At 37.3% G+C, this 13,992-nt stretch overlaps 1 protein-coding gene across 7 annotated transcripts in view; it reads right to left on the bottom strand.

The window, feature by feature from the left end:
* Positions 1 to 13,992, bottom strand: part of MAPK10 (mitogen-activated protein kinase 10) — a 611,144-nt gene that overhangs the window by 330,153 nt on the left and 266,999 nt on the right. Inside the window, exon 1 of one of the 7 annotated variants that reach the window (XM_059173371.1) lies at positions 873 to 1,350. The exons of 3 other annotated variants lie outside the window; for them this stretch is intronic. The gene's annotated coding sequence lies outside the window, so the exon portion shown is untranslated. Of the gene's footprint in view, positions 1 to 872; positions 1,351 to 13,992 lie in introns of those variants that run through there. 3 more of the 7 variants (XM_059173365.1, XM_059173389.1, XM_059173378.1) reach the window with 3 other exon arrangements.

Below are 13,992 nucleotides of genomic sequence, written 5' to 3'. Positions count from 1 at the left end.
CATAAATTCTGGTAAGTATATTGCCATGCTCGTTTCTGATTTTTTTTTTCCCAAAAGAGATCTGACATTTCTAGGGGACACAGTATCCCAGCACAGAATATGGGAACCCTGCCATTTAAAAAAAAAAAAATGCTGCCTGCTGTGACTAGGAGATCACTTTCTTAAAGGGACCCCTTACCTATGCTACTGCAATGCCAATGTTTCTTCTAATCTCTTACCTGACCCCTGTTCTGTGTTCCTCTCCCTGGCCTGAATTTAGCCTAGAATGTCTCTGCAAGAGTAATGTCATTAGTTTTGCAGCTAAGATATATAAATACCATTCTCTACTATAAATAAATATGATCCAAAATATTTATTTAAATTACACCTCTCAGGAAGTAAACATAAACGCATACTTAAAGATGTGATTTTTTAATGTTTTATGGAACCCAGAGCATTTCTTAGATATAGGACTGAGGTCAGCACTTCTAATAAGCACAGCTGTTCGCTGTCTCTCTGTCTCTTTTTTTCCTCTCTCTCTCTCCCCCCACTCTCACCCTCTCTCCCCCGCTGTTTTTCTCTTCCCTTCTGTAGCTCTGCATTGGTCTAAAAACCCCTGGTCACAATAAGAAAGCTCCCTCCCACCCTCTGCCAACCCTCACTCCGAATACGAAGGTATCCACACGCCCAAGTCTGGAGAGAGATGCTCCACACAGAAGGAAAGGCTGGTGGCTTCTTGCCTCAGAGGTACTTCACTTCATAAACCTGCTTTCCATCCCATCACTCCCACTTTTCCCATGCTCGCTCTCCCACCCCACCAGGAGCAATTAATAGGCATCACCCCACCCTCCAAAAAACAGGTTAGAACCCAGAAGGAGCAAAGAGCCACCTACCATTCCGTGCTTGAGAACTACGATCCTGATCCAGCAGTGTTTGCCCCAGAAATCCTCCCTACTTGTTTTTCATTAACCACATTCCAAATTGTAATAAGGAATAGATTCTTTGGAGGTGGGGAAATGGTTTAAAATTAATGATAGACAGGTGATTTCCAAGAAAACCCAATTTTAAAGTCACTCAAGCCCCGAAGAATTGAGGGGTGAGGAGAAAAAAGGAAGATTATAAAAATGAAAAAAGAAAAGAAAAAGGTAAGCATATAACAAGCACCACCCACCCCCATAAAAATAAAAAAAGAAGGGGAGGATTTTTTTTTTTAAAGAAGAAGAAGAAGAGTGGCTTGCTGAATCACCCTCTTTCACTGCCTGGAAACCATTGTGCAGCGTGATGCTGCCTGTACCATTGTGGAACCTACCAGAGGAGACGGACAGAGGGCTTGGGGAATGGGGTTGCTATGGCAACCGAAAGGAGCACACATGACGTCAAAGCCCAGAGAGGTCTAGGGAGGGGTGAGAGGGGGAAAGGGAAAGAGGAAAAAGTCCGTGTGCGGCTACAGCTGCTGTGTTTTCCGGTGAAATGAGGACCAGGCAAAATGAAAAGGAATGAGGTTTGCTGGCAGCCACTATCAGGAACTACGACACCAGTGGCCCGTCAGCACAACCCGGAGAAACCATCTGCTCCATGCAGCCCTGGCCCTGTACACCACAGGGCTGAGGAACAAACGCCTGCAGACCAAAACACCGGAAGAAATACAGTCAATCTCTGCTTTTCAACTAGCTCAGCTTTTTGCGAACAGCACAGAGTGAGACTTGTAGTCTCTCTAAATGTCAAAACAAACAAGGATGGTAATCACCTCAGCAGAGAAGTGAGCATCTGAGTCCCAGCCGGATCCCAGAGGTCATTTGCACAGCACTAGCCCTCTTCTCCGGTTCCTTGGTTTTTATAAAAATCATAAATTAATACCTACTACACCAAACTCAACAAACTGATTCTTCCACTCCAATTAGAACATGGGGGCGGGGGGAAGTACTGTTAATCTGAGTTAACAAACCAAGGGTTGTTGTTTTTTTTTTCTAGTTGCAGATTATTCTCTGGAACACTGATACAAACCATATTATTACTATCTGGGGCAAATACCTCTATTTTATTTAAGTAATTTGTCCTGCTGTTGATTATTAGAATATATTTTTAAATCTCCATACAGTTTTAGCATCTACAAATAACACTCTTTTAGAAAGAGGACAATTAACCACTTCTACTATTTTAAAAAAAAAATTATCAAATTTCTTTAACCTCTTTAAAATATTTTCTTTACACAAGGAAAATTTTCAATTCACATTGACCTAACAAGCCTCAGGCCTTGGATTCTCAAGTTACATTATCTAATCAAATTTTTTTTTTTTTTTTTTTTGCTTAAACAACTTTGTGGTGGGTTTCTACCCATTAACAACAAGTAATGCTGAGTTTTATATCATTGTGCATTGTTTTAGAACTAGCATATTTACATGAAGAAGGGCCTTCTTCCATATGTTAAGAGAAAAGATATAATATTCAACAGATATAAACCAAGCAGTGATCATAGACACTAAAAGATCATAAAACTGTGTGGGATTAATTCAGCTTTTGTTTTCATCATTGCTGCTGTTATTTTTCTCAGGAGGGAATCTGGGGGAAAAAAAGCTTACATGAATTTTTCTATCTTTTTAATCTATTGGCCAAGACAAGGTTTTGGATGTTGTTTTACTCTAATTTCAAGTTGAACAGGAATCAGTTATTAACTATGAATCTTGGCAATGGGTCTATCTATAAGAAAACCATGTCACAAGCAAAAATATCTATTGATTAGTCAAGCAACTTTATAGTACAATATAATTAGCATTCATGGTTTTAAGTTATTGCATTCCAAGCTTTGATATCAAAAGTTAATTTTTAATAACTGGGTATCAATGGAAAAAAAAACAGGACTCTTACATTGCAAACACAAAAATTAGAGATAAATTATGCACTGAAACATAAAAGCTAAAAATCTGTAAAGCTATTAGGATAAAATACATCTTATAGAAGGAAAATTACTTTCTCATCTTGGAGTAAGCAAATACTTCTTGGGACACAGAAAGCACCATAATAGAAAAAAAAATAGACTTGATCAAAATTAAAAGCTTCCATTTATCCAAGTCACCATTAAGGAAATGAAAGAGACAAGCCACAGACTAAAAGAAAATAATCCTGATAAACAGCTGAAAATACTCTTGATACAATTATATGATACTATCAAATTCAAATACAAATTCTAGATTATATAAAAATATCCTACAACTCAATGATAAAACATTTTTTCTTAATGTCTTGAGTAGGCACTTGAAAAGGGAGATTTATAAATAGTCGATAAGCACATTAAAAAGTGTTCAGCATCATTAGTCATCAGAAAAATGCAAATTAAAACTGCAACCAATGCCATTTTACACTAAAATGACAAAAATTTAAAAAGACTAACAACACTAAATATTGGCTAAAATATAAGAAACCAGGACTCTCCTACATTAACAGTGTAAGTATAAAATTATAAAACTACTTTGAAAAAATGGTTTGGCAGTGTTGTTTTTTTCTCTTTAATGATAACCATATATCTACAGTATGACTCAACAATTCTATTGGTAGATAGTCACCCAAGAGAACAGAAACAAATTCCCTTTAAAAAAAAAAAAAAAAACTTGTACATAAATGTGTATGCCAGCTTTATTTATAATTGGTAAAAATTAGAAACAACGCAAAGTGCCCCAACAGGAAAATGAATAAATTATGATATATTCATATAGTAGTATACTATTCAGCAATAAAAAAGAATGTCACCTAAGAATAGGTTAAAACCAACCATTTTCTTCCATTAGGTATTAATTCTTTATGACACAATTTATCAAGAATAATAGATACCAACATTGTTCATAGATTTAGAGGTAGATTTTGCTATTTAGAGCTTTGATTCTCAACCAACTCATTTCTATAATATTGAGATGATCAAAATGGTCTTTTAAGTCTATTCTTTAAAATATAGAAAAGTTAATTCCCTCAAATTAGATCATTTCATACATGTCAGCTTTTAAAAAATCACACTAGGAGGGAAGAGCAAGATGGCAGAGAACTAGGATACCTAAATTTTGTCTGGTCCCAGGAATTCAGCTTGATAGTTACCAAACCATTCTGAACACCAACAAAATTAATGGGAGATCAAAGAGAAGAAGAGCAGCAATTCTAGGAACGGAAAAGCAACCAGTTTCTGGAAGGTAGGATGTGTGGAGAAGTGAATCTGAGGCAATATAGAGAAGAAAGACCATGAGGGAGAGGCTGGCTCCCAGCAAGCAGTAGAGCAGCGGAGCACAATATTGGAACTTTTATAGTTTGGGGGTTTATTTATTTATTTATTTGTCAGAAAAGGGGAGAAGAAAGAGAATGAACAAGGGTAACATTAGCCAGAGGGAGAAACAGGCTCCCCATTGAGCAAGAAGCCTGACACAGGACTCAATACCAGGACCCTGGGATGATGACCTGAGCCAAAGGCAGACAATTAACCAACTGAGCCACCTAGGCATCCCAAAAATCAGAACTTTTAGAAGTCTTCTCCTCAGAGAGATGTCACTCCAGAGGCTAAGAGTAGGGTAGAATGGGTGGGTGGAGCCCTCACTGGGACACTGTGGTCTGAGGACCTTTTGGGCCACAAAAAGACCAGGGATGTCTGAGTATGGCAGAGCTCCCAGGTATCAGAGTGGGGAGGCTGGCTACAGAGACTAGAGCAGAGGAGTGCACTCTCAGCTCAGGGTTACCTTAAATCATGATCCAATGTACACTCAGGTCACTTCTCTTCAAGAAGAAACCCCACAAGGTGCAGATCCAGGCAGACTCCCCACTTCCTCCACTGGGAGGAGTGGCATGGGGATGTGTGGCAGGAATCTGCTGATTTTGGAGACTCCAAACAGGGCATACACCAGGGATAGAAATGCTCAGTCACAGCCCAGGTGAGCACAGAGTGCAGCCAGGGAGACAGGAATGATTGACAACTTTTCGCTGAGGGTGCATGGAGGAGTGAGGCCCCAAGCCCTCAGCTCCTCTGGGGCTGGAGATTGGGAGGCTACCATTTTCAGTCCCATCCACCAACACTTTACAGAAAACAGGTAACAAAAGCTACTGAAAATGAACCCCAGCAGGTTACTTAGCCCGGCCCCTGGCAAACGCAGTGCAATTCTGCTTCAGACAAAAACATTTGAGATCACTGCAATAAGCCCCTCCCCCAGAAGATCAGCAAGATCATTCAGCCAAGACCAAGTTTACTGATCAATGAGAACTGCAAAACACCAGTGCTAGGGGAACACCCCATATAGAATTCATGGCTTTTTCCAGGATTCTTCAGTCTTTTCAAAGTTAAAGTTTTAAAATTTTCACCATTTTATTCTTTCCCTATTTTTAATGTTTCCTCTTCCCAATTTTAACCTATTTTAAATATTGTATATTTTCAATACCTTCTAAAAAATCTTTTTTAATTTTCATTATTATAGTCATATTCTATTCCTTCATTGTATTTAACCTTATTTTTTATATACAGGTAAGTTTTTATTTCTTTAAAATTTTGGGATACAGTTTCTTCTAACAGACCAAAATACAACCTAAATCTAATGTATGGCTCTGCTCTACTCTCCAGACTAATCACATTCCCTTCTTTTTTTTTTTTTCAACTAATTACTCACCTTATCAATTCCTTTTTTAAAATTTTTTTAATTTTCATCTTTACACTCATATTCCGTGTGTGTGTGTGTGTGTCTTTCTTTAAATTTTTGGGTTTCTTCTAACAGACCAAAATACAACCCAAATCAAGTGTGTATCTGTTCTATTCACCAGACTAATCATACTTTTTTTTTCCTTTCTTTCTCCCTCTGGTTTTGGGTCTCTTCTGATTTGGTTAGTGTATATTTTTCTGGGTATTTGTTACCCTTTTAGCATTTCATTCTCTCATTCATCTATTCTTCTCCGGACAAAATGACAAGGCTGAAACACTCACTGCAAAAAAAAAAAAAAAAAAAAAAAAAAAAGAACAAGAGGCAGTAATGACTGTTGGGGAATGATGTCTGTCAATACAAACATTGGTAATATGTCAGAACTAGAGCTCAGAACAACAATTATAGTTGGGCTTGGAAAAACCTAGAAATACTACAGAATCTCTTTCTGGAGAAATAAAAGAACTAAAATCTACCCAAGTTGAAATTAAAAAAGCTATTAATGAGGAGCAATAAAAAATGAAGGCTCTTCCTGCTAGGATAAATGATGCAGAAGAGAGAATTAGTGATACAGAAGACCAAATGATGGAAAATAAAGAAGCCAAGAAAAAGAGAGACAAAGAACACTGGATCACAAGGGGAAAATTTGAGAGATAAGTGATACCATAAGACAAAACAATTTTAGAATAATTGGGATCCCAGTAGGAGAGAGAGGGGGCAGAAGGTATATTGGAGCAAATTATAGCACAGAATTTCCCTAATTTGGGGAAGGAAACAAGCATCAAAATCCAGGAGGCACAGAGAACTCCTCTCAAAAATCAATAACAATAGGTCCACACTCCATCATCTAATAGTAAAACTTACAAGTCTCAGAGACAAAGAGAAAATCCTGAAAAGAGCTTGGGACAAGAGGCCTTTTGTCCCATTGTAACATATAATGGCAGAAATATTAGATTGGCAAGAGACCTATCCACAAAGTCTTAGCAGACCAGAAAGGACTGGCATGATATATTCATAGCACTAAACAAGATAAATATGCAGCCAAGAATATTATATCTAGCTAGGCTGTCATTGAAAATAGAAGGAGAAATTAAAAGCTTCCAGGAAAAACAAAAACTAAAAGAATTTGCAAACACAAAGCCAGCTCTACAGGAAATATTGAAAGTAGTCCTCGAAGCAAAGAGACATCCTAAAAGTAACATAGACCAGAAAGGAACAGAGACAATATACAGTAACAGCCATCTTACAGGCAATACAATGACACTAAATTCATATCTTTCAATAGTTACCTTGAATGTAAATGGGCTAAATGCCCCAATCAAAAGACAGGCTGTCTGCAAGAAACTCATTTTACCCAAAGACACTTCCAGATTTAAAGTGAGGGGGTAGAAAAAAATTTACCATGCCAATGGACATTAAAAGAAAGCTGGGGTTATATGCTTAGATCAACTAGATTTTAAGCCAAAGAGATGAGGAAGGACACTATCATACTTAAAGGGTCTCTCCAACAAGAAGATCTAACAATTTTAAATCTCTATACCCCTAACATGGGAGGAGAAAACTGTATAAAGCAGTTAATAACAAAATCAAAGAAAGACATTGACAATAATACAATAATAGCAGGGGACTTTAAGACTCCTTTCACTGAAATAGAACATCTAAGCAAAAGATTAACAAGGAAATAAAGGTCTTAAATGACACACACTGGACCAGATGAACATAGCAGATATATTTAGAACATTTCATCCGAAAGCAATAGAATACACATTCTTTTCCAGTGTACATAGAACATTCTCCAAAATAGATCACATTCTGGGTAACTAATCAAGTCTCAGCTGATACTAAAACTTTATGATCATTCCCTGCATATTTTCAGGCAACAATGCTCTGAAGTTAGAACTCAATTGCAAGAGGAAATTTGGAAGGAACTCAAATACATGGAGGCTAAAGAGCACCCTACTCAAGAATGAATGGGTAAATCAGGGAGTTAAAAAAGATGTAAAAAAAAAATTTCATGGAAACAAATGAAAATGAAAACAAAACTGTTCAAAATGTTTGGGATGCAGCAAAGGTGGTCCTGAGAGGGAAGTGTATAGTGATACAAGCCTATCTCAAAAAACAAGAAATGTCTCAAATACACAACCTAACCCTACACCTAAAGAAGCTAGAGAAAGAACAGCAAATAAAGCCTAAACCCAGCAGGAGAAAAGAAATCATAAAGATCCAAACAGAAATCAATGAAATAGAAACTAAAAAATACTGTAGAACAGATCAATGAAACTAGGAGCTGATTCTTTGAAAGAATTAATAAGATTGATAAACCCCTGGCCAGACTTATCAAAAAGAAAAGAAAAATGAATAAATGAATAAGGTCATAAATGAAAGAGAATAGATTACAACCAACACCAAAGAAATACAAACAATTTTAAGAACATGTTAAGAACAACTATACATCAGCAAATTTAACAAACTGGAAGAAATGGATGCATTCCTAGAGACATGGAAACTACCAAAACTGAGCTAGGAAGAAATAGAAAACTTGAACAGACCCAAAACCAGTATGGAGATTGAAGCAGTCATCAAAAACCTCCCAATAAACAAGAGAGCCAGAGAGCTCAGAGGGCCAGAGAGCTTCCCAGGGGAATTCTACCAAACATTTCAAGAAGAATTAATTCCTATTCTCCTGAAACTGTTCCAAAAAATAGAAATGGAAGGACAACTTCCAAACTCATTTTATGAGGCCAGCATTACCTTGATCCTAAAACCAGACAAAGACCTCATCAAAAAGGAGAATTACAGATCAATATCCTTGATGAGCACAGAGGCAAAATTCTCATGAAAATACTAGCCAATAGGATCCAACAGTACTTTAAAAGGATTATTCACCCTGACCAAGAGGGATTTAATCCTGGGCTACAAGGTTGGTTCAACATCCACAAATCAATCAATGTGATACAGTATATTGGTAAAAGAAAGAACAAGAACCATATGATACTCTCAATAGATGCTGAAAAAGCATTTGACAAAGCACAGCATCCATTCTTGATCAAAATTCTTCAAAGCATAGGGATAGAGAGTACATTCCGCAATATCGTCTAAGCCATCTATGAAAAACCCACAATGAATGTCATTCTCAATGGGGAAAAACTGAGAGCTTTTCCCCTAAAGTCAGGAACACGGCAGGGATGTCCACTATCAGCACTGCTATTCAACATAGTACTAGAAGTCCTAGCCTCACCAATTAGACAACGAAAAGAAATTAAAGGCATCCACATCAGCAAACAAGAACTCAAACTATCACTCTTCGTAGATGATATGATACTATATGTGTAAAACCATAAAGACTCCATGTGAAAACTGCTAAAACTCATACAGGAATTCAGTAAAGTGTCAGGATATAAAATCAACACACAGAAATCAGTTGCATTTCTATACACCAACAGAAAGACAGAAGAAAGAGAAATTAAGGAGTCAATCCCATTTACAATTGCACCCAAAACCATAAGATACCTAGGAATAAATCTAACCAAAGAGGAAAAGAATCTGTACTCATAAAACTATATTGTACTCATGAAAGAAATTGAATAAGACACAAAGAAATGGAAAAACATTCCATGCCTATGGATTGGAAGAACAAATATTGTGAAACTGTTTATGCTACCTAAAGCAATCTGCACATTTAATGTAATCCCTATCAAAATGCCACCCTTTTTTCCCCAAAGAAATGGAATAAATAATCCTAAAATTTATGTGGAACCAGAAAAGACCCTGAATATCCAAAGGAATGTTGACAAAGAAAACCAAAGTTGGTGGCATCACAATTCCAGACTTCAAGCTCTATTACAAAGCAGTCATCATCAAGATAGTATGGTACTGGCACAGAAACAGACACATAGAACAATTTAACAGAATTGAACCCTCAACTCTATGGTCAACTAATCTTCGACAAAGCAAGAAAGAATGTCCAATGGAAAAAAGACAGTCTCTTCAACAAATGGTGTTGGGGATATTGGACAGCCACATGTAGAACAATGAAACTGGACCATTTCCTTACACCACACACAAAAACAGATGCCAAGTGGATGAAAGAACTCAATGTGATACACGAATCCATCAAAATCCTTGAGGAGAACACAGGCCACAACCTCTTTGACCTCAGCCACTGCAACTTCTTCCTAGAAATATTGCCAAAGGCAAGGGAAGCAAAGGCAAAAATGAACTATTGAGACTTCATCAAGATCAAAAGCTTTTGCACAGCAAAGGAAACAGTCAACAAAACCAAAAGACAACTGACAGAATGGGAGAAGATATTTGCAAACAACATATCAGATAAAGGGCCAGTATCCAAAATCTATAAAGAACTTATCAAACTCAACACCCAAAGAACAAATAATCCAATCAAAAAATGGGCAGAGGACATGAACAGACATTTCTGCAAAGATGACATCCAGATGGCCAACAGACACTTGAAACAGTGCTCCACATCACTTGGCATCAGGGAAATACAAGTCAAAACCGCAGTGAAATACCACCTCACACCAGTCAGAATGGCTAAAATTAACCAGTCAGGAAATGACAGATGTTGGCAAGGATGCAAAGAAAGAGGAATTTTCCTACACCGTTGGTGGGAATGAAAGTTGGTATAGCCACTCTGGAAAACAGAATGGAGGTTCCTCAAAAAGCTGAAAATAGAGCCACTCTATAACTCCGCAACTGCACTACTGGGTATTTACACCAAAGATACAAATATAGTGATCCAAAGAGGCATGTGCCCCAATGTTTATAGCAGCAATGTCCACAGCCAAACTATGGAAAGAACCTAGAGGCCCATCAACAGATGAATGAATAAATAAGATGTGGTGTGTGTGTGTGTGTGTGTGTGTGTGTGTGTGTGTGTAATGGAATACTATGGAGCCATCAACAAAACCCCAATATCTTGCCATTTACAGTGATATGGATGGAACTAGAGGTTATTATGCTAAGTGAAATAAGTCAATCAGAGAAAGATAACTTTCATATGATCAAACTGATATGAGGAATTTAGGAAACAAGACAGAGGATCATAAAGGGAAGCTTGGGAAAAATTAAACAAGATAAAACCAGAGAGGGAGACAACCATAAGAGACTTTTAAACTCAGGAGACAAACTGAGGGTTGCTGGTCGGGGGATGGGGTGGCTGGGTAATGGACTTTGGGGTGGGTATGTGTTACAGTGAGAAAAAAAAATAAGTAAATAAATAAAATATGAAAGAAAATGATAAAAAATAATAAGTTTTTTAAAATCTACACTAAATAGATGCCATTCCTGATTGAAGAAAACAAAAACTTTATTAAAGCCCTCAATTAGATAATCTTAATGTAAATCTCTATTGAACTTTCTCAATCCAACACAATATGTTTTAGAGCCTCCCTTCACTATATCCTACCTCAAACTTGACTGTACCTTAATCTTTCTTAGTATTCATTGTCTTCCCTGAAAGTTTCCTTTTTCAGGACTCTGTTATATTTTTTTATACTTGGTAGGTGATCAGTAAGGTTATATAATTCTTTTACCAGTCATCAAAATTTTTATCTCAGGTATTATTATGGAGTGTTAAGTTTTGAGATATCCAATATTAAATAGGTAGCTTCTGTTACAAACTTAATATTTAAACATTAACTCTTAAACTCTTTTCAAAGTGTTTTGAAATGAAACTATTTAATCTAGAAGTCTAACCTGAAATTCCTTCAGTACTATCAATTGGGAAGATTTTAGAAAAAAGAGTTTTAAGAGAATAAATGAGTATAAGTTCTTATTTTCGAAAGCACAGAATTGTAGTTACTATTTCTTATATACAACTTTACTTAATAGCATGTTTGTAGTCTGTGGTGGAACTGAAGATTTGCAGGAATATTTCTTATTCTCTAAATATGGAGATCTCCTTTCCCTTACAAATAAAAACTTTGTGATATTACATCTTCAGAATTAACTACTGAAACATGCAATAAGTGATGAATCTCAAAAACATGCTAAGTGGGGAAAAGTGAGACAAAAGAGAGCATTAACTTTATAAGTCCATTTATAAAAAGGTCTAGAGCAAAGAAAATTGTTCTGTGGTGATGAAAATCAGATTGCCTGGTGGAGCCACAGGGTTGAAGATTGTGGTGAGTGCAAGAGGAAAATTTCTGTAATGTTGAAATTTCTGCATCGCAATAGAGGTGTAAGTTATGACATAGGTCTGACCATTTGTCAGAACTCCTCAAAGCATAATTCCTAAGATTAGTGCATTTCACTCTATGAAAACTGAACCACTGTTTAAAAATAGTAATAAGTCAATTCCCAGGAAGAAGAAAATTGCTGTGGGCAATGAGTTAGAGCTCCTCCCAAACCTGAAAATCTGGCCCCAAACCATGAATCTTGATTTTGTAGATGCAAGCAAACCCAGCAAAAGGAAAGGCCATAATCAGTGTCAGTAGGACCTTAAGAGATATAATAGATCCTCCAAAGTGAAGCACAGAATTGAAGTTTACCTAACAAACAAGAAATAAGAATGCAGGCATTAAAAAACCAAATTTTTCAGAGAAGGCTGGCAAGAAGCAGATTCTTAGGTTCTGCTGTAGGAACTACCATTCAGTGTCAGGACATAAGACTCTGGAAGAGGGACGCCTGGGTGGCTCAGTTGGTTAAGCAGCTGCCTTCGGCTCGGGTCGTGATCCCAGCGTCCTGGGATCGAGTCCCATATGGGGCTCCTTGCTCAGCAGGGAGCCTGCTTCTCCCTCTGCCTCTGCCTACCATTCTGTCTGCCTGTGCTCGCTCTCTCTCTCCCTCTCTCTCTGATAAATAAATAAAATCTTTAAAAAAAAAAAAAAAAAAAAAGACTCTGGAAGAAATGAAGGTACTGATGAACTAGCTTTCCAAACAGTAAGTGGGAAGGGACTGGAATAGGGAACACAAAGGAATCAAGCCAGTGAAATTGGAGTAAGAATTCCATTTCTGAATCCAAGTGGGGGCTTAGCAGTAAAATCAATTACTGCACTAAGATGTCTTAAAAAAATTTGCCCTAGAGTAGGTTACGAACTCATAGCCACTTGTCCGAAACTTCCCAGGTATTAGCAAGTACCATATACCAAGAAATTCCTTGGTCCCAGGCAAACTAGGAAAGCTTATCATCCTATACCAAAGTCTAAACTGGACTTGAACCCTTAGATGAGAATTAAAGGTCCCAGCTTCAAAAGTTAAAAAGGAAGAAGTCAAGAATTATAAGAGTGGTGTTGCTAAAGAAGAGTGTCAACTAGCTACACTTTCAACAATTAGATTAATTATGCCATGAATTAAGATGGTGGCAAAAGGATGCATATGGTTTGGTAAACACAAGCAAAATTATGAAAGATAAATCAGTTAGAATTGGTGACAGAATAAATATGAGAGAAACGCAAAGGGTCAGTGTTAACTCATATTCTCTGTCATTTCAAGATATATAATAATGTCTTCTCTCAGAGAGTCAGTCATGTATTTTTTATGATACTTCCACCTGGGGGGCGCCTGGGTGGCTCAGTGGGTTAAAGCCTCTGCCTTCGGCTCAGGTCGTGATCCCAGGGTCCTGGGATCGAGCCCCACATCGGGCTCTCTGCTCAGCGGGGAGCCTGCTTCCCCCTTTCTCTCTGCCTGCCTCTCTGCCTACTTGTGATCTCTGTCTGTCAAATAAATAAATTAAAAAAAAAAAAATGATACTTCCACCTGGGACACACTAGTACTTTGCAAAACTACATCATAATTTAAAAATTTCAGATGCCACATTCAGTATCTCCCTTCTAAAAAATTATATTTCATATTATTAAAAGTCCTGAAAAACTGGAAGTTAAAAAAACCCAAATTTCTCAAAATTGAAACAAAATGTGTATCTTAAAATAATTTCTCAAATAAATGATTTTTTCCTTTTTTTATTTTGTAATAAACATATAATGTATTTTATCCCCAGGGGTACAGGTCTGTGAATCACCAGGTTTACACACTTCACAGCACTCACCATAGCACATACCCTCCTCAGTATCCATAACCCCAACCCCCCTCTCCTAAGCCCCCTCCCCCCAGCAAACTTCAGTTTGTTTTGTGAGATTAAGAGTCACTTATAGTTTGTCTCCCTCCCCAACCCATCTTCTTTCATTTATTCTTTTCCTACACTCCTGACCACCACCCCGCCATTGCATCTCCACTTCCTCATATCAGGGAGATCATATGATAGTTGTCTTTCTCCGATTCACTTATTTCACTAAGCATGATACCCTCTAGTTCCTTCCACGTTGTCACAAATAACATGATTTCATTTCATTTCATGGCTGCATACTATTCCATTGTTTATATATACCACTTCTTCTTT

Source organism: Mustela lutreola, chromosome 1, assembly GCF_030435805.1.
Source record: "Mustela lutreola isolate mMusLut2 chromosome 1, mMusLut2.pri, whole genome shotgun sequence".
Taxonomy (NCBI): domain Eukaryota; kingdom Metazoa; phylum Chordata; class Mammalia; order Carnivora; family Mustelidae; genus Mustela; species Mustela lutreola.
This window is presented reverse-complemented; position numbering and strand designations above follow the sequence as displayed.